The sequence below is a fragment of the Lygodium microphyllum genome, chromosome 13 (assembly GCF_053477565.2).
Source record: "Lygodium microphyllum isolate KBCC chromosome 13, Lygodium_microphyllum_v1.1.10, whole genome shotgun sequence".
In the NCBI taxonomy this organism is placed as follows: domain Eukaryota; kingdom Viridiplantae; phylum Streptophyta; class Polypodiopsida; order Schizaeales; family Lygodiaceae; genus Lygodium; species Lygodium microphyllum.
This window is the reverse complement of record NC_141147.1, coordinates 147,684,182-147,703,722: the sequence shown is the minus strand read 5'-3', so window position 1 is coordinate 147,703,722 and position 19,541 is coordinate 147,684,182.

Here is a 19,541-nt window from a genome sequence, read left to right as displayed (position 1 = left end):
TTTAGTTGCTTTATTGATTTTGTGTTGGTACTTAAACCTAGATAATCCTCATGCACTTATCTCTATTCTATCCTAATACGAAATGGTTATTTTTTGTTAATAATTGAAGATGTGACTTGATTATTAAAAAGATTAACTTGATTACATTGCTATCACTACAATGACTTTTAGATATAACTAAAAAGCTACATTACTCAAAAACATTATAGAAATTCCCTTTGGATATAAGAGAAAACTTTGTTGAATCAATAAATGTTTGTCATATTTTAGACATTCCAAGCTCCGTTTGCATGGAGCTTATAAATATTTGTTGATTGTGAAGCCTAAAGCATAAGAGCCAGTGTGCTAGCATGCCAATCACTTGTGAGCCTATTCTCCAAGATGACACCTAGGCCATCTGAAACCTAATTGCCCTTTCACTTGCACAAAGGGGTCGCATGACAGTCAAAATCACTATGCAATTGGCCATACCATCAAGAACCCATATGAATATCACTCCCCTCAAAATTATAGGAGGTAATTGCACTCTTCCACTTTAACCAAGAGTAGGTGCTTGTCAATTACATCTGGTCCCCCTCCAATCAATTCACTAACCTATATGCTAATTCACATGAAGGAACACCTACTCACTACAACCTTCCAAACTAAATTGGCAACAATCAAGTGAGTTAGCAACAAGGTAATATTATAACATGAGACCCAAACTCCTTACCTTGGACTTTGGACCTACACTTCTAATGATCATTAAAGATACCAAGTGCAAGCATGTCAATGTAAAGGTATAACACTAAACATAGTCTTAACACAAGAAAGGAGGGCAAGATGAGCATATAAGGAAGAAGAAAAAAGATGTGAAAAATAAAGAATGTTGATTAAAAGAGAAATCAAAGAAAAGAACACACTCTCAGTGTACATTATACAAAAGGTAGGATGAGCTCATCAAGTATCTCAGTACCAAGCTTTCTATGAGAAAGGAGAAGCTTGAAGAGAGGCGTACAAAGGGAGAAAGCATGCTCAATGAAGTTGTTGCCTTGCATTATGGTTAAATACATTTTTTAGATTTTCATGGTGCAAAGAGATGAGAAGGAGATCCAACTAAGGATCAATATCAATGATTGCTATTGAGACATTGTTTATGTACATGTCATATGAGAAACACGCCATTGAATAAGATAGTCCTAGTCCCATTTCTTAGTCATCAAGCTTAAGTGGCTCTTACAGTATCTCCATGACTTGAAATAAGGTAGTTGCAATAGTTGTTGGTGATTCTCCCCATGGCTTGATATAAGCTAGCTACAACAATTGTTGGGTCCTATCTCATAAAGTCATACAATTGCTATCTCAAGGCTCCTTTATACATGCACACCATTGCTATGATTCGAGGTAATCCTTGCTTGCCAGGATCATGCCTTCTTCCTTTAGCAACTTGCTTCCTACTCAAAAGTCTACAACGATAGGCATAATTTCTAGGAGATATTATTTGTACGCATGATCAATTTTGCAAAGAGAAACCATTTAAAGTTACTAATAGTGTACTTACCACAATAAGAATGATGTACCACACATCCATCACTTATGTACACTTGCATCTCCCCTCAGAATGCACTAAAAACACCTCAATAAATGTAAGGGAAGGAATAGATGAGCTTTTTCCAATGCATAGTCCTAACAAGAAGTACCATTGATATGCCAACATGAAGGGTGCCCACACCAAACTCTCATAGATTGGTAGCCTTGAAAGCATTGGTGGCCTTGAAAGCATATTTGCAAACTTACAAAACCATTTTGAAAGCAAGATTTTAAAATGTAGAGATTATGTAAAAATTCAACTCCTTTCATTTTTCCACATTATGATGGCAAGTCCCCTCTTAAGCAACATTTGGATGTTGATGGATCTGTTTGGCCATTGCTAAAAAAGGATAAAAAGTTTGAAATTATGAGGAGTCACTTCTAGTACTGAATAAATCTCTTTGACTGGCTTGATTTGCTAGTGTTTAGGTTGATAGATGGAAATCATGATGAAGCTTTGAAATGCTTTGGGAAAATTTTAGAGAAAACCTCTTCCCAGATGTAGTGACATCATTGTCTACAAAAGTCATATCTTTGTGGCTACACATATCTTTGTAATCATTTTTTTGTCGTTGCACATATCAAACCTAAAAAATGTGATTAGGAGGATAAACTCAAAGGGAGTTGAACCCCAAACACAATGTGTGTGTCTACTGAGGAGGCCCCAACTCCTTACCTTGGACTTTGGACCTACACTTCTAATGATAATTGAAGATACAAAGTTCAAGCATGTCAAAGTAGAGGTACAACACTAAACATAGTCTTAGCACAAGAAAGGTGGGCAAGATGAGCATAGAAGAAAGAAGAAAGAAGAAAGAAGATGTGAAAAATAAAGGATGTTGATTAAAAGAGAAATCCTAGAAAAGAGCACACTCTCAGTGTACATGGTGCAAAAAGTCATCCAGGATGAGCTCATCAAATACCTGCACAACCAAGCCTTTACACATGCACACCATTGCTATGGTTCGAGATAATCCTTGCATTTGGATGAAAGACAGAAAGGTTGAAATTATAATAAGTTTCTTCTAGTATTGAACATAGTCTCTTGGACTGGCTTGATTTGCTACTGTTTAGGTTGATAGATAGAAATCGTGATGAAGCTTTGAAATGCTTTGGAAATTTTTTAGAGAAAACCTCTTCTCAGATGTAGTGACCTCATTGTTTACAAAAGTCATACCTTTGTGGCTGCACATATCTTTGTAACCATATCTTTGTGGTTACACATATCAAACCTACAAAAGGTGATTAGGAGGATAAACTCAAAGGGAGTTGAACCCCAAACACACTATGTGTGTCTACCGAGGAGTTTACCTGCACAACTCAAAAAAAATATTTGTAAAGAGAGATACATGATTGCTTGTAAAAGGCAATCATGCATCTCTCTCTCTCTCTCTCTCTCTCTCTCTCTCTCTCTCTCTCTCTCTCTCTCTCTCTCTCTCTCTCTCTCTCTCTCTCTCTCTCTCTCTCTCTCTCTCTCTCTCTCTCTCTCGTGTACACTTTGAGTAAGAGCATGTGCCTTTAAATATACATACACATGTGGATAGTTCTCAACAATAAGCAATTAAAAATCATAGAATGAAGACTTTGTGAAAAAAAGAAAAATCTAATCCTACCATAAAATGAAGATAAAAATCTAATCCTACCATAAATCTAAATTATAGAAACTCCCTTTCAATATAAGAGAAAACTTTGCTAAATCAATAAATGTTTCTCATATTTTAAACATTCCAAGCTTCATTTACATGATGGAGCTTATAAATTTTTGTTGACTATGGAGCCTGAAGCATAAGAGCCAGTTTGCTAGCATGCCAACCACTTGCGAGCTTATGCTCCAAGATGCCAACCACTTGCGAGCCTATGCAAAAAAACATTATAGTCTCCCTCCTTACTTTTAATCGATCACGTGATTAGGCACAGTGTGATTAGGCACGGGAGTCGACATTAAAACTTTAATCGGTCACCATCACCACTCCTTGATAGCTCGGGCACTATTTTGCAATAAATTTCAAGATTCTTCTTTAACTATATTTAAAATATAGTATGCCATAACAATAAAAAATTATAAAATCATAGAATGAAGATTTTGTGAAAAAGAGAGAAATCTAATCCTACCATAAAATGAAGATTTAGAAAAAGAAATAAGAAATATCTCATCCTCCCGTTAGCAAAAAAACGAATTAGTTTCCCTCCTTTACATTTTGGGGTTCCCGCCCATTTCTCCAACGTACAACTTCATCTTCTTTTTGTTCTTTTCACAAAACGAATTTGTACTTTGGGCTTTTAGCTAGCGCAGGGTGCAGGGCAAGCAAAAGAAGCAATACTCTAGTTTTGTACTATCCATCATCTCCACATCTCCATCATCGATCATCACTTGGTAATCTGTAGCATCCAAGACTTGGTAATTTGCAGCCTCCAAGCTTAAGTCTGATCCAAGGTATGAAAGATGTATATCTCTCACTGTAATAACGGTACAGCTCATGATAATCTTCTCTATCATGATAGTCATAATAACTAGTTGATCCTAAGAGGTTATACTAATGTTTCTGTTGTGCTGTAATCTCATTGGTACTGCAGCTATAATTTCGCACAGTGTGATTGGGCACGGGAGTCAAGACATTGTAAATTCAACCCGTCACCATTAGTATGGCCACTCCTTAATAGCTCAGGTACTATTTTACAAGAAACTTCAAGATTCCTATTTAACTGTTTTTAAAATATAGTATGGTTGTAAGAATGTCATGTCCTCATAAGCATAGCCGGGTATTGAGAAACTTACAATCTCAGAAATTGAAGGCTATGGTGCATCTACTAACACATAATTAATGTACATTACAGAAAATGTATCAAAAGAAGTATTTATTGTTATCCTTCACAGCACAAGCATCTAATCATGAGTCTCAACTTGCCCATATAAGTCATCTAGGATTAAGAGCAAGTTACCTGGACAATGTACCTGAGTCCACCATTTGCACTACAACATTTGATGCAGATTTCTCCAGGTTTTTTCTGAGGGAGAGAGATAGTACTAGTCTTGGGATTGGCTAGCACAGGCATTGCCTCAGTCATCCCATAGCCCTACACAATGTAATCACCCCTCTATTGCTGTGTCATCACTCCTTTAACTTGAGGGTTGTAAACTCTGAGCAGACTTGCTGTCTCAAGTTGTATCTCTGAGCAGACTTGCTTGGAGCAGCTTATCAATGTATGAATGATATATATATAGATAAGCTTATCAATGTATGAATGATATATATAGATAAGCTGACTTGAGGGTTGTAAACTTTGAGCAGACTTGCTTGGAACAGCTTATCAATGTATGAATGATATATATAGATAAGCTGTGCAAGGCAAGCTCCAACTATGTCTACCAACAATATCTTCACATGAATTCTCACATGAATCTAAGCTCTTGAACATTCAAGAGAAATATCAACACTGACAAGCAAGGTAGTTGGTAGAGTCTTATATAGATACCCCTCTTTTGCGCATCATTATGATTACCTTAGCCCCATTCACACCCTACAAGCTGGGCAAGGCATGTATGAAGAATATGTTTCTTCATAAACAGCAGGGAAAGAGATCAAAATTGTTAATGTTAAGTACAGACCTGCCCAATGATTGCATGGGAGACTTTGGCCTTGAATGCATCTTCAAGATCTTTGCCAAGGGGAGTAGATCCTGACATGAGCATTCTGATGCTTCAGACTCTAATCAACACATCCATTGCAGTGATGTGGATGCTACATTGCCACCACAGCAACCAGAGCCTCAACAGAGTATCTCTGTAGAAGACTAATGCCACATGTAGTAATCTGAAGACGGTGAGTATCTCTGCAGAAGACTAATGGCACCTGCAGTAATCTGAAAACTGTGAGAGTTGGTTTGTCCATTTCTATTGCTAGCTAAGGGTTGTGTGATTCATCCATTGCAGTGATGTGGATGCTACATTGCCAGCATAGCAACCAGAGCCTCAACAGAGTATCTTTGTGGAAGACTAATGCCACCTGTAGTAATCTGAAGACTATGAGTATCTCTGCAGAAGACTAATGGCACCTCTGTAGAAGACTAATGCCACCTGTAGTAATCTGAAGACGGTGAGTATCTCCGTAGAAGACTAATGGCACCTGTAGTAATCTGAAAACTATGAGAGCTGGTTTGTCCATTTCTATTGCTAGCCAAGGGTTGTGTGATTCATCCATTGCAGTGATATGGATGCTACATTGCCACCACAGCAACCAGAGCCTCAACAGAGTATCTCTGTAGAAGACTAATGCCACCTGTAGTAATATGAAGATGGTGAGTATCTCTGGAGAAGACTAATGGCACCTGTAGTAATCTGAAAACTGTGAGAGCTGGTTTGTCCATTTCTATTGCTAGCCAAGGGTTGTGTGATTCATCTATTGCAGTGATGTGGATGCTACATTGCCACCTGTAGTAATTTGAAGACGGTGAGTATCTCTGCAGAGTATCTTTGTAGAAGACTAATGCCACCTGTAGTAATCTGAAGACGGTGAGTATCTCTGCAGAAGACTAATGGCACCTGCAATAATCTGAAAACTGTGAGAGATGGTTTGTCCATTTCTATTGCTAGCCAAGGGTTGTGTGATTCATCCATTGCAGTGATGTGGATGCTACATTGCCACCACAGCAACCAGAGCCTCAACAAAGTATCTCTGTAGAAGACTAATGCCACCTGTAGTAATCTGAAGACGGTGAGTATCTCTGCAAAAGACTAATGGCACTTGCAATAATCTGAAAACTGTGAGACCTAGTTTGTCCATTTCTATTGCTAGCCAAGGGTTGTGTGATTCACCACGGGTCATTGAAAATGTTGGAGATGCGATTGATTGACAAACATTACATACTAGAAAATTGTACTGAGGCACATAACCATACTGAGGCACACAATTGATGATAGTGTCAAAGACGTATTATGACACTGAAGCACACTGCTCAATATGCTACTTACCTGACAATACAACTCCCGGAGCTGTTCTCTTGCTAGAATCACCTGTTCATTGGTTAGATATCCAATTCATTGTCATTCTTCATCCCAATTCATTGTCATCCTAGAGTCAACTTAGCCAGTAGAAGGTTTTGACATTTCCTAACATGGGAAAAAGAACTCTTTTCCCTTCATAATATAAGCATTCAGAAGCTGGCAAATAGTTGGCAACTTACAACAGCTCTGTAGATGTGGTAATTGATTTCAGTCCACCTGTACAAGCGTGCACTTCAAATAATGTTGTAAAATCATTGCTATCTAGTCGAGCCATTACATCTGAGTAGAGCCATGATAACCAGTCCCCCAAAAAGCGGTATGCATAGGCAGTTGTAAGAAGTGGGAATAGCCTGCTTTGTTGTGTCATGTAGTCAATCACCTGTTGAAAGCAACAAAAATCTCTCCCAATTAATTATGTATGGATCAGGTGTTTCGCATGGACTCAACAACCTGGAGATTAAGAAAGGACCACTCAAACCATGAGTCTGCATTTAATATTACCTGTACTTCAGGCTGCCCTTTTTGAGATCCAAAATGCCGTCTCACTGCACTATATCTGACTGCTATAGTGAGAGCCCTTGAAAGATAATCCGATGCCTGTAAGAGGATGAACAAACTCACAAATACCATTGCCCCATAACCTAGTTGCCGTGGTACACCAGATGGTACATACTTCCCCTCTTTTGTTACTGTTGCCAACCTGCAAGATATGAGTAAGTCACGCATGACACAACATAGTAATTACCTTACCTGCATTGTGTATGCCATAGTCATGGCCATCTGTCAGCAGATGTGCATAAATGATTGCATGTGTTGACACCTTTCTCAAGCCTCCTGGCCACCACTGCCCAAAACAATTAAATAAAGAAGATGATATTCTAAGTTGCATATGTAGACAGCCAGTACCTGCCGATAAAATAAAACAAAAATGCTTTTGTTGATGTTAAGAGTAGGTCTATGTATGACAAACTCATCCATTGAAGGATCGAATGTTGCTATAGTTTCCAACCCTTGTACGTTTGATCCATGGCCAAGTTCTGTCTGGGCATAGCATCCTAAGATGGATTGTTGGCATGCAAGTGGTAACCACTTCTTTTGCTGCTCATCAATTGCCTGACGACTCTGTAGAGCCTACATCTGTTCTTGATGTTGGCCATCACTTTTCTCCACCCTTAGAGTGCATATGTGCCTAGGTAGCCTTCAGCATCTAACTGAGCTCTCTATACAGAACAACATGCTAGCAGGAGGCATTCCATTGGCCTTTTCAAATCTGACTGCAATGCAGAATCTCAATCTTGGTAATAATCGCATTAATGGGACTAATCCTGACACGGTCGCAAGCTTGCCAACAATGACTTTCAGTTTCTCCATGCCCTGCAACCTGCTTAATGGCATCATACCACCAGGGATAGGACAATTAATTCATCTACAAAGCATAGACCTATCTGCAAATAATCTATCTGGGACAATGCCAGCAAGCATTGGGAATTGTGTGAATTTAATAAGCCTCAACCTTTCTCAAAATTCATTAACAGGAAGCATACCAGAAGCTGTCTCAAGCTTGCAAGGTTTGGAGAGTTTGGATCTCTCCATGAACTCACTCTCAGGTCCAACTCTCAGGCTCAATCACAAAATAAATCAAAGCTCAAGGTGGGGTATAAAGTACTTATTGTTTTGGGCTCTATATTTGGGCTTGCCATTTGCCTTTTTCTCCTGAGATATGCCTTTTACCATTGCTCAAAATGGAAGGTGAAGGAGGTCTCACCATTGCTTTCTCCAGCAGTATCTGCCTATAATAGGCACATTAAGCAGTCCTGATCGATCTCCTCTTTAATATGTCTTTTACCATTGCTCAAAATGGAAGGTGAAGGAGGTCTCACCATTGCTTTCTCCAGCAGTATCTGCCTATAAGAGGCACATTAAACAGGCACATTATGCAGGCATCAAGGTTCAATCTCCTGATCATGAAGTATGCTCCATTGTCAGGAGCCCACTCTACCCTTGAGGTTGCAAATAGCATTGGGTGTGGCTAATGGGCTTGCCTACTTGCATCATGGCCTCAGGAAACAAATTGTCCAATGTGATGTGAAGCAGAGCAACATACTTTTAGATCAGGAGATGGTGGCCAAACTAGCAGATTTTGGGATTGCCAAGCATGTAAGCTCTGCAAAGGTCAAAGGAACTCCAGGATATGTTGCTCCAGGTTTATCCATTCTTATTCCATTGAGCTACATGATCTCCTGTCTATTGTGATAGGACATGATGTTATCCTTGAAATTGAGAGAGAGAAATGACTGCTTACCGATATTGTTGTAATTCATCATGTGAGAATCACCATGGTTGGAGCCAACGAAGCCATACATCGATCGTTGCATGTCTCGCAGAGAGGAGGAGGTCGGAGTGTGCTCATCAACAGGTTGCCCCCATCACAAAACTCCTGCATGCATTGCTTTTCAAGTCAGTTGCTGCTGGTAGATGGAGATCGATCGCTGCATGTCTCGCAGAGAGGAGGAGGGATCGGTTGGCGCAGAATTTAGCACACACAGTCATACAGCATTAAGGCTGGGAGCCATAGCCCATTACTCTGGGGGCATAACATGCCTATTCTAGATTGCGATATGCTGCTATTGTACTTAATAGATCGTGTTAATTAGTCCGATGTGGCAGCTTGGCACTGTAGTAATTATGAGCGTAAAGCACTAAGGTTGGGAGCCATAGCATGCAGTAGAGTACTCTGTCGGAACCATGCAGTAAAGCACTAAGGTTGGGAGCCATAGCATGCAGTAGAGGAATATTCTATCGGAACTGCATGCAGTAGAGTACTCTGCATGCAGTAGTGATCTCAGTCCTTCCACTAAAAGTAGAGTTAAAGAGGGAGGGAGGGAGGGTTAGAGTGTTAGGGATGGGGAGTTAGTGATAGAAAGAGAGTTAGAGAGGGAGGGAGGGAGGGAGGGAGTTAGTGATAAAAGAGGTTAGGAAGGCTTATTAGATTAGAAAAAGAGAGTAGTAGATTGATAGCGAGGGAGAGTGAGTGAGAGAAACAAAAAATGAAAAATGAGAGAGTTAAAGAGAGAGAAATAGGGCTAGAGGTAGATAGGGAGAGATAGAGTAATATAAAAGGAGACATAGAGATTGAGAGTATAGAGATAGAGATATATAGCCGGAGGGAGAGAGATGGTTTTAAGTGCTTATTAAATATCCCTCTTTCTATGGTGATGATGTGATATGCAATATCCACTCAATAGAATGACATCCTCACATCTTGGATTCTGGTGGCCCAATAATTAGTACTATTTTAAATGTCATTTATTTAAAAAAATTATGGATCACGATTGACTTAAAATAATTTCTTTTGATAAACAAGAGACCCAACTCTAGCTAGGGGCTATCTCCATTGCTTCTTTGTTTCCTATTGCTAGCTCAAGAGAACGTGGCTCAAGAGATCACTATCTACGACCCTTTGAAGGAGAAAAAACTAATGTTACTATCTCACAAAGAATTGGTACCAATGAAGCTTTTAACCTTCAAGGAAGTTCTTTCTCTTTGGTGCCACTTGGTTTGGATCAGGACACTGTGAAATTTGAACCCTCCATTGTTCCTAGAGGGGAAGATGGGTACCTTCTTGATAGTGATATGTATCAATTCTATAAGATGAATAGCAAAGTTGCAAGTGCCTTGCAAGAAGGGGTGGAGATAAAATAAGATATTGATGCTTGGTCTATTGAAGGCTTCAATGGTGTCTTTGACCTCATCAAATGCTTGCCTATAAATAGCAACTTGCACGCTACATTTCAAATCATTACAACTTTCAAACGAGTAAAGCAGCTTCCAAACCAATATGATGGTTACATTGCCTTCTTTGAGCTACCCCCTCCTAGCAATAGACGACTAATGTAGGGAATGGAACAAAGAAATGACTGCCACCCATGGACAGAGTATGTGACTTCTAATTGTGACCTTTTTTTGGTGTGGTTCGATTTAGTAGATGCTTGGGTTATTCAAGTTGTGTAAATGTGGACTATTCTTTCTATGTAAATGTGGACTCCCTCTTTAAAATCGTAAAGACTATGAAAAGTTCTTGGGAGTGCAAAGCACTCAAAAGGTAAAGTTATTGTGAGAAGATCTATAGGGCTAACATGACTTGCAAGGTTTCCTATCAGCTAAGCTTCCAGTAATTGAGATAGCCTCCACACAATACCACTCCACTTCCCCCATCTACTCTAAACCAATTTCCATTTAGCTCACAGTTTGGAACATAGCATTGGTTGCACTAGGATGCAAGGGTCCTTGGACCTTTGGATCTTCGTAGTTAATATTGGGATTCTCCCTAGTATGCCTCTCATTTGCACCTCTAGCATTGTTAACATTCCACAAATACTACCAATCCTTATGAATTTCAAGGGTGCAAGGAAAACTCTAAGAGTTCTCCCAACACCTTTCTTTCGCGACTTAGGGTTTCTCATCTTACTTGTGAAATTGTGTGTTTATTTCCAAGACACTAATAGACACTACAAAGTATGGTTTTAAATGTAGCTCTAATGCTAAACTAGTATAGACTATGATATTAATTGCGCAACTAAAATATGTTATTAACGTAAACTATGTTATGGGTCGGTTTTTTTGCAGTCTTAGAGTTTTAATTGTGGAGCTCATAATTTCATCAACCTTGGATTGAAGATTGAAGATACTCAAGTAAGGGATGTCTTCTTCAACAAGAACATTAAGAAAATGTACATGTAACTATAAGTGTGCACATAGTACTGAAGGTTGGCAATTAGTGAATCGTAGTACTTATTTTAGACACGCTAAAAATGACATGCTTGGGATTACGCATTCTTCTCTAGAAAGATCACATCCTATTGAACCAAGGGACTCAAATGTGCAAGGAGATCATCTTGACAACCGAAGGCACGAAGAATCATCTCCGATGCATTGTGAAACTAACATAGATGATTTAAATAGACGACGTAGGTGGTGTGATTGTCTTGCATATTGTAATGGTGGGAGGAGTGTTGGTCCACAAACTTTTCTTAGGCACCAGGAGTTGAAGGCCAAATATGATGCACTAAGTATGCAAATTGGTCTTACTCCTTCTAATGAAAGGCAACATGAACAAGGCAATGATCAAACTATCAATACTTCTATAAGTCCCCCCTTCAGTCATGACAATAACTCAATTAACCATGCTGAGTCTCCTCAAATAGATCCTTCTATAGACAATCACATATCTATTATTGGGCCATCATTATATCAACAAACTACACAAAAAATAATTGAGCTTCAAGCTCTTTGGGATGAGAACCGAATATCAATTAGTGCACAAGAGAAGATGCTTCAATTATTATTTGGAGACATGGGCAATCCAAGGGCTAGGGCTCAAAGAGTTGAAGAGTGCAAGCCAAGTTTAAGTAAGCTATTAGTGCAACTACCTGATACATGGGATGGAAATCTTGATGGAGTAAGAGTCCCGACATCTTGGGAGCAACTTGACTCTATGTATCATGGTCTTGGCATGGTCCAACCTGAGCGCTATAGGTTTTGCATGGGAAGTAAAAACAATGATCATGAAATTGAACTTCTTACACCTAGTAAAGAAGATTCTTATACCAAAGATGTAGTATTGTGTTCTTGCAAACAAAATATGCGAAAAATAATACTAAAGCGTGATTGTATTGAATGTTGTGAAAAGTGTCAAAAATGCAATAAACCAAGGAGAGAAATGTTAGCTATTGATTATTTGCCTCTAAAGAAACAATTAGAGCTTTTAGTGCGATCCAGGACACTTTGTCATGATTTCCTAAGCATGTGGCGTCATAAAACAAGATGGTTAGGGAAAGATATCCATATGCAACCAGAATTCATAAACGAGTTTTGGGATGGAACAAAGTGTCGTGAGTATCAAGATTTTTGGAATCCTGATGCTGAGTATGAGATGGTTGTTGTATGCAACAACCCTACATGTGGGAAAGTATATACAACTTTTCCAAGGTCTTGTTTTTCAATAGTTCTAGAACAAGGTTTTAACCAAGAGATGCAAGAGTATAATTTTGTTTGTAAAAAATGCCGACATCTCAACAAATGTAAAAAGAAAAAGTGTAGAGGTGATCCTCGAAACTTGGCACTTCTTTTACATTGGGATGGCTTCCAAGCCTCTCGTACCACTCAAAAAGACTGTGGTGTGGTTGAAATTAAGGTCCTTAATGGTGGGAAGGGTTCCATATTAGGCATTATTCCTATTTTATTCATACCTTTTAGTTGCTCTAAATTTATTCCTAATACTCCTGATGTATTTCAAACTTTTTTAAGACCACTTATTAGTGAGCTACAAGACCTTTACATAAATGGTATGCAAGTGTCATATAACTACCTTGTAGAAAAGATTTTTGAAAATCCAATGGGGCAATCAAACTTTTGTGTTGTTAGATCAATGCTAATGATGGTTACAGGGGATCATCCTGCATAATGCAAAATAGGATCCTTCAAAGATGGTGGGCAATTCTTTTGTCGTAGAGACAAAGCCCAAGCTACTCTTGATACTAGTAATCCCTCATTCCAAGGACGTTACCTTTACGATGGTAGTCGATATCAAGCAAGATATCCTCCAACCCAACGGTCCATAGGTGAAATGATTGATGCCTTATCAAGTTCAAAGAGGGCATCCACACAAGCTGAAAAGGATGGAAAACTAAAGCTTGCAGGATTAGCTGGAGAGTCTATTCTATGGAAATTGTATGATTTGTATGGTTTTAACTTGTCAATAGACTTGGTATATGATGCTATGCATGTGTTATCTCTAAATATATTTCAAAAATACATACGAGTACTCATGAGAGCCATGTCCAATGAAAAGAAAAAGATGATAGATTTTTGTTGTGAAAAGGCTTATAAGCTCTCTCCACCCTCTATTTGTCATGGATGGTGGCCTCGTAATCCAAGTAAGTACTATGAAAGCTTTAAGGCCGAAGAGAACCAAAAGTTCATCCAATGGTTCTTACTATATATTTTAGGTATAGTTGATGAGATACCAAAGTTAATTTTTGACCTAGGTTTGTTGCTCATAGATATTGCACATGCCTTCTATAGTTATAGTCGATGTATTGGTTGGTCAAAAGAATGTTTAGGTGTTGTACATACTTTGTTTTCTGCTTAGAGAGTTCGAAAGGAAGAAGCCTTTGGTGCTACTTCTTCTCCCTTAGAACACGTTGTGGGAAATGGAGAACTACTAGATGACATATTGAGACATGGATCGCATGATGTGTATTGGTGTTGTGACTTTGAGCGAATGGTAGCATTGTATATAGCGGTAAAGACTAATAATCGCTTTAACGAAATATCTTATGTAAATTATTATAAGAGGACATTCTTCACTTCAATATATAAGTTATTAGAAATGGAAGTAGATGCGCTTTTTCCACATGAAAGAATGCTTATCCAAGTACATGCCTGTCTTGTTTTACCCGATGGTTATGATTTCACTGATTACCAGACACCGTGTTGTTATTCATTTCATGAGAATGGCATTGTGGAGGTTTCTTCAATTGAGAAGGCAAAGGAGATGTGGAAACTTTTTGAAAGAGATGATTCCCAATATCCCTGTAACATAATGATGCGTGAAAAAGGCATTTTAATCACAAAAAAGAGAAGAGAACGTAGGCCCCTTTCATCCGAAGAACAAAAATATATTGCACAATTTCTTGGTCTTCAAGAGAATACACTAGTAGGACATCTAGTTACCACATATAGAAGAATTCTTTATAATGGAGAAATATACAAGATCGCAGATGACGTCGTGGTAAAAACTGACACTTTTTGTAGTACGTTAGAAAGTATAGGTCATTGGAAAGCAAGACTCACTAATTTTTTTCCATTTAATGGGATGGGGAGTATTACACCTTTTTTAATGGAGAATATTACAAGCAATGCATAACTGTAAAAGAAAATGAAGAATGCTTACTTATAGATCCAATCATGGGAATGAGTACTACAAACTCAACGACTTCCATTTACATGGGATTGCATAAGACCATTGAGTTCTTTATTGCATAAGTTTGTTCCTTTACATAATAGACTTATTGCATATGAGGTAAAAGATCTAATTCAAAGAACAAGATTATTACAAATAGGGACAGTTGGTTGTATATCTCCTTGGTTGGAAAAATATGATATTGTGTTGGCAAGAAAACATGATGATATGGATGGGGAGTACATTCATGCAATGATAAGAGAGGTAAATTATGAAGAAAAAATGTGCAAATTGTCATGGTTGAAGTGTGATCATAATAGAAGTACATGGAGAATTGATATTGATGAAGATATTTGGAGGGATTGGAATTTGTATTGCATGGTAATGTCAAACTTTGAAGTTACAAAGAGAAGGAGAGTAACATTATCAAGTGGAGAGTCTATAAATATTCCAATAGTGTGGAGATCACATGATGTAACTTGACTGCTTTAGAGAGAGAGTGTGTGTGTGTGTTGCATTCTTGGAGATTGAAATGGGTGCTAGTAGCATTGGTCATAATGGATATCATTATCTGATTGCCATCCCATTGTGTATTTCATAATGCTTTATCTATGGGTGTTTGTATATTAGGACGGTATCTCGGGGATATAGCTCATGTTGTGTCTCATGTATAGGTAGTTGGACCTTTGTGTGTATGTGTGTATGTGTGCATGTGTGATTATTAAAAATTGAGAAAATTTCTTGCTTGAAGAAGATTAATGTATGGATACAATCTCTTGTTTGAGGAATACTAGCATATTAAGTTGTAAATTTGATTTTAGCTTGTATCTTGTTTGATTTTAGCTTGTCTCATGGTTTGTATAGTTGTATATTGTATCCTTTTTATATGATTGATTGATTCTTTATTGGTTGAATATTAACATAGTTTCTTGATTTAATTTTAGCTTATCTCATGGTCTCCCCAAGTCAACAAACTCTAGATTCAATGATGCAAACTATCATCACTTTGCAAAAAACAATTGAGGAACTAAAATCAAAGAATGATAGTTTCGAACAAACAATGAGCATGAGCAAACCAGTTTCAATACAAAGTAAAAGAGTCCAGTTGCCACCTCAAAAGCAAATCAAGAGTATACAAATAGGGGATGTATCTCTGATGAAGACTCCTACATATGACCAGATTTTTAAACCACCTAAAAGGATTAGTCGAGATGACTAAGATGAGTTTGGAAAACCATTTTTACTAAAATACTATCGAGATACGCAAAATGTTAGGTATTGTGCTAATCACAGAAAAGTGTATAATTGGGTCAAGAGCCATGAGATTGGCAATGATTTGCGGTTTGATAATAATAAAGATGACAAACATAGAATTTTAGAGATCGTAGATCAAAACTATGATCAAATTTTACCCCTTGAGTTTCCTGGTGCTACTTACCTTTGGAAAAAGGAGGATGTATATCTGTACTATCTTTCTGTTGCTCAAAATCTCAGAAAGAAACTCAAGAGGAAAAGATCATCTTTGGTGGATATATCTTTGGTAAGCATACTTATTTATCAAAATTTTCTCACCCCATAGATTATATACACAAGAAATTGGTACTGATTAGCACAACTATGTTTTTTTAACAGAAGAATCGTAGCTTCGAGCAAGTAGATTTAATAAATTATATCTAATTATAATCGTAGGTCCTGGAGTGATCTTGAGTAGCTATATAATCGTAGGTCCTGGATATAATGGAAGAATCGTAGCTTAGCTATCTCTTGATATTTTATTTTAATATATGCATTTAATAAATTATATCTAATTACAAACTTATTGTGATAAGTTGAGCGAGAAAATGCAGCAAAGCAAGCAATAACAAAAGGAGAGTAAGGGAAAAAATAAGAAATTATCTAAGGTACTTCTTTGCATTTTTTTTACTAAATGTGGCATAATTTAATTTTGTTAACTTTATTTTCTTGTCTATACTATAGACTCTCGACCATGTTGAGCCATCAAAAAGTGTGGATCCTTCTAATATAGAATTGCCATCAAGAACTTCATCAGTAACTCAATATTATTAAATATTAAGACAATAGAGTAGCTAATTAAATTATGATGTAGTAGCACTCTAATCTATGTTGTATTTCTAAAATGCAGGTTGTTAATGCATTTGAAGAGGAAGACCAAGAAACCATTCTCCTCAAATATTTAGACATCCAATCCATTGATGAGCTATATGCATCGTTAAAATCTACATATGGTGTTATTAAGAGAGATCCTACTTTTTTAGGAGGATGCAATGAGCAAACATTGCCAGCCATGAGAAAAGCTCTCGTGGATTGGTTACTCTATAGAGAGAAAATTCATGTTACAAAAAATCACAATAAACCTTTGAGTATTGATGATATATGTATCTTGAATTGACCTCTTTATTAATGAAGATAATATCTTTTAATTCTTTTTATTATTTTGATTTATATTTTTTACCATATGAGTAATTCTTAAAACTATCTACATGATTGCAACTAGTTTTTATATATATAAAAAATACTATATGATTAGTTCTAACTAGTCTGTTTATATAGTAAAATTTCACTACATAGATAACTAGAGAATTTTGAAATTCCTATATAGGAATTTTTTACTATATTACTAACTTGTAAAGTGTTCCACTTTTACTACATGAGACTTTTTCTAGATACTTTGATAAGTATCTAGAAAATTTCTCTTTTTTTTCTATATGGATAGGTATCTAAAGTTCCTTGTGATGGAGGTGTACTTTGTTGGCATGCCAATCACTTACTTGAGCTTGTATACATTGGTCATCCTAGGTGATTTTTGGCCCTCTTAGACATGTCTCATTGTTGCTTTATCACTACAAGGATTGAAACGTATAGCGACGGCAGGTAGCGATGCAGGTAGCGGCGTTGCTATTTGCGTCACATTTGCGACGAGAATAGCGATGCCCCACAAGGAAAAAAACAGACCGAAACTTGAGCGCATGTTCATTTCACACATTTTCATCAAACGTTTCAAGAGGGAGAGCGAGAGAGAGAGCGACCGTCTTGCATAGAGTGAGAGAGGGAGAGGAAGAACGCTTGCCGCCGCCGCTGCCGTTCGCCAAGGAGAGGAGGAGCCTTCATCACGAAGAGGAGCCGCCAAACCCTCGCCATATCTCATCGATGAGTCCATTCTCTCCTTCTTTTGCTTGTTTAGGGTTTAATTCTCTCCTTCTTTTGCTTCTTTAGGAGAGAAAATGAGAGAGAAAGAGAGGGAGAGGGAGAGGGAGAGACAGAAAGAGAAAGAGAGAGGGAGAGAAAAAGAAAGAGAAAGAGAGGGATAGGAAGGGGGGAGGAAATGAGAGAGGGAGAGGGAGAGGGAGAGGGAGGGACAGGGACAGGGATGGGGAGGAAATGAGAGAGGGAGAGGGAGGTAGAGTGCATTCTCTCTCTCCCTCTCCCTTTTGCTTTATAATTTGTGTATATATATTGAGAGAGGGAGAGGAAATGAGAGAGAAAGAGAGGGAAAGAGAGAGGGAGGGAGAGGGAGAGGGAGGAAATGGAAGACGGACGGGGATGAAATGAGAGAACGAGAGAGGGAGAGTGTATTCTCTCTCTTATTTACTTATTTTTTGTATAATTCGTATATAATGAGAGAGGGAGAAGAAATGAGGGAAAGGGAGAGAGAGAAAGAGTGAAATTAAAGAGAGGAAGAGTGCATTCTCTCTCTTTTACTTTTGCTTATATGATTTATGTATATATATTGAGAGAGGGAGAGGAAATGAGAGAGTAAGAGAGGGAGAGGGAGAGGGAGGAAATGGGAGAGGGAGAGGGAGGGAGGGAGAGAGAGAGAAAGAGAGGGAGAGGGAAAGGGAGCGAGAGGGAGAGGGAGGAAATGGAAGAGGGACGGGGATGAAATGAGAGAACGAGAGGAAGAGAGAGTGTATTCTCTCTCTTATTTATTTATTTTTTGTATAATTTGTATGTAATGAGAGAGGGAGAAGAAATGAGGGAGAGGGAGAGGGAGAAAGAGAGGGAAATTAAAGAGAGGGAGAGGGAGGGGGAGAGGAAATGAGAGAGGGAGGGGGAGGAAGAGAGAGAAAATGAGAGAGGGAGAGGGAGAGGGGGGAGATACTAGGGAAATGAGAGAGGGAGAGGGAGGGAGAAGAAATGAGAGAAGGAGAGGAAGAGAGCAAAAGGAAATGAGAGAGGGAGAGGAGAGAAAAAAAAGAGAGAATGAGAGGAGAGAAGGTGTGGGTGAGGGTGAGGGTGAGGGAGGGAGAGGAAATGAGAGAGGGAGAGGAGAGAGAAAAAGAAATGAAAGAGAGAGGAGAGAGAAAGATCATTAAACCTAATGGAAAAATAGAGAAAGAGAGAGTCAGGATGAGGGAGGGAGAGGAAATGAGAGAGGGAGAGAAAGAAAGAAAGGGAAATGAGACAGGGAGAGGAGAGAGAAAAAAATGAGAGAGGGAGAGGAGAGAGAAAAAGAGAAAATTTGATTAAATTTAATAGAGAAAGAGAAAAAGAGAGAGTCAAGGTGAGGAAGGGACAGGAAATGAGAGAGGGAGAGAAAGAGAGAAAGGTAAATGAGAGAGGGAGAGGAGAGAGAAAAAATGAGAGAGAGAGAGAGAGGAGAGAGAAAAAGAGAGAAAAACCATTAAATCTAATAAGAAAAAAAGAAAGAGAGGGTGAGGGTGAGGGAGGGAGAGGAAATGAGAGAGGGAGAGGAGAGAGAAAAAGAAATGAGAGAGGGAGAGGAGAGAGAAACGAAAATGAGAGAGAGAGGAGAGAGAAAAAGAGAAATATCATTAAACCTAATACGGAAAGAGAGAAAGAGAGGGTGAGGGCCAGGGAGTGAGAGAAAATGAGAGAGGGAGAGGAAGAGAGAAAACGAAATGAGAGAGGGAGAAGTGAGAGAAAAAATGAGTGAGAGAGAGGAGAGAGAAAAAGAGGGAAAAACCATTAAACCTAATAGGAAAAGAAAGACAAAGAGAGTGAGGACGAGGGAGGGAGAGGAAATGA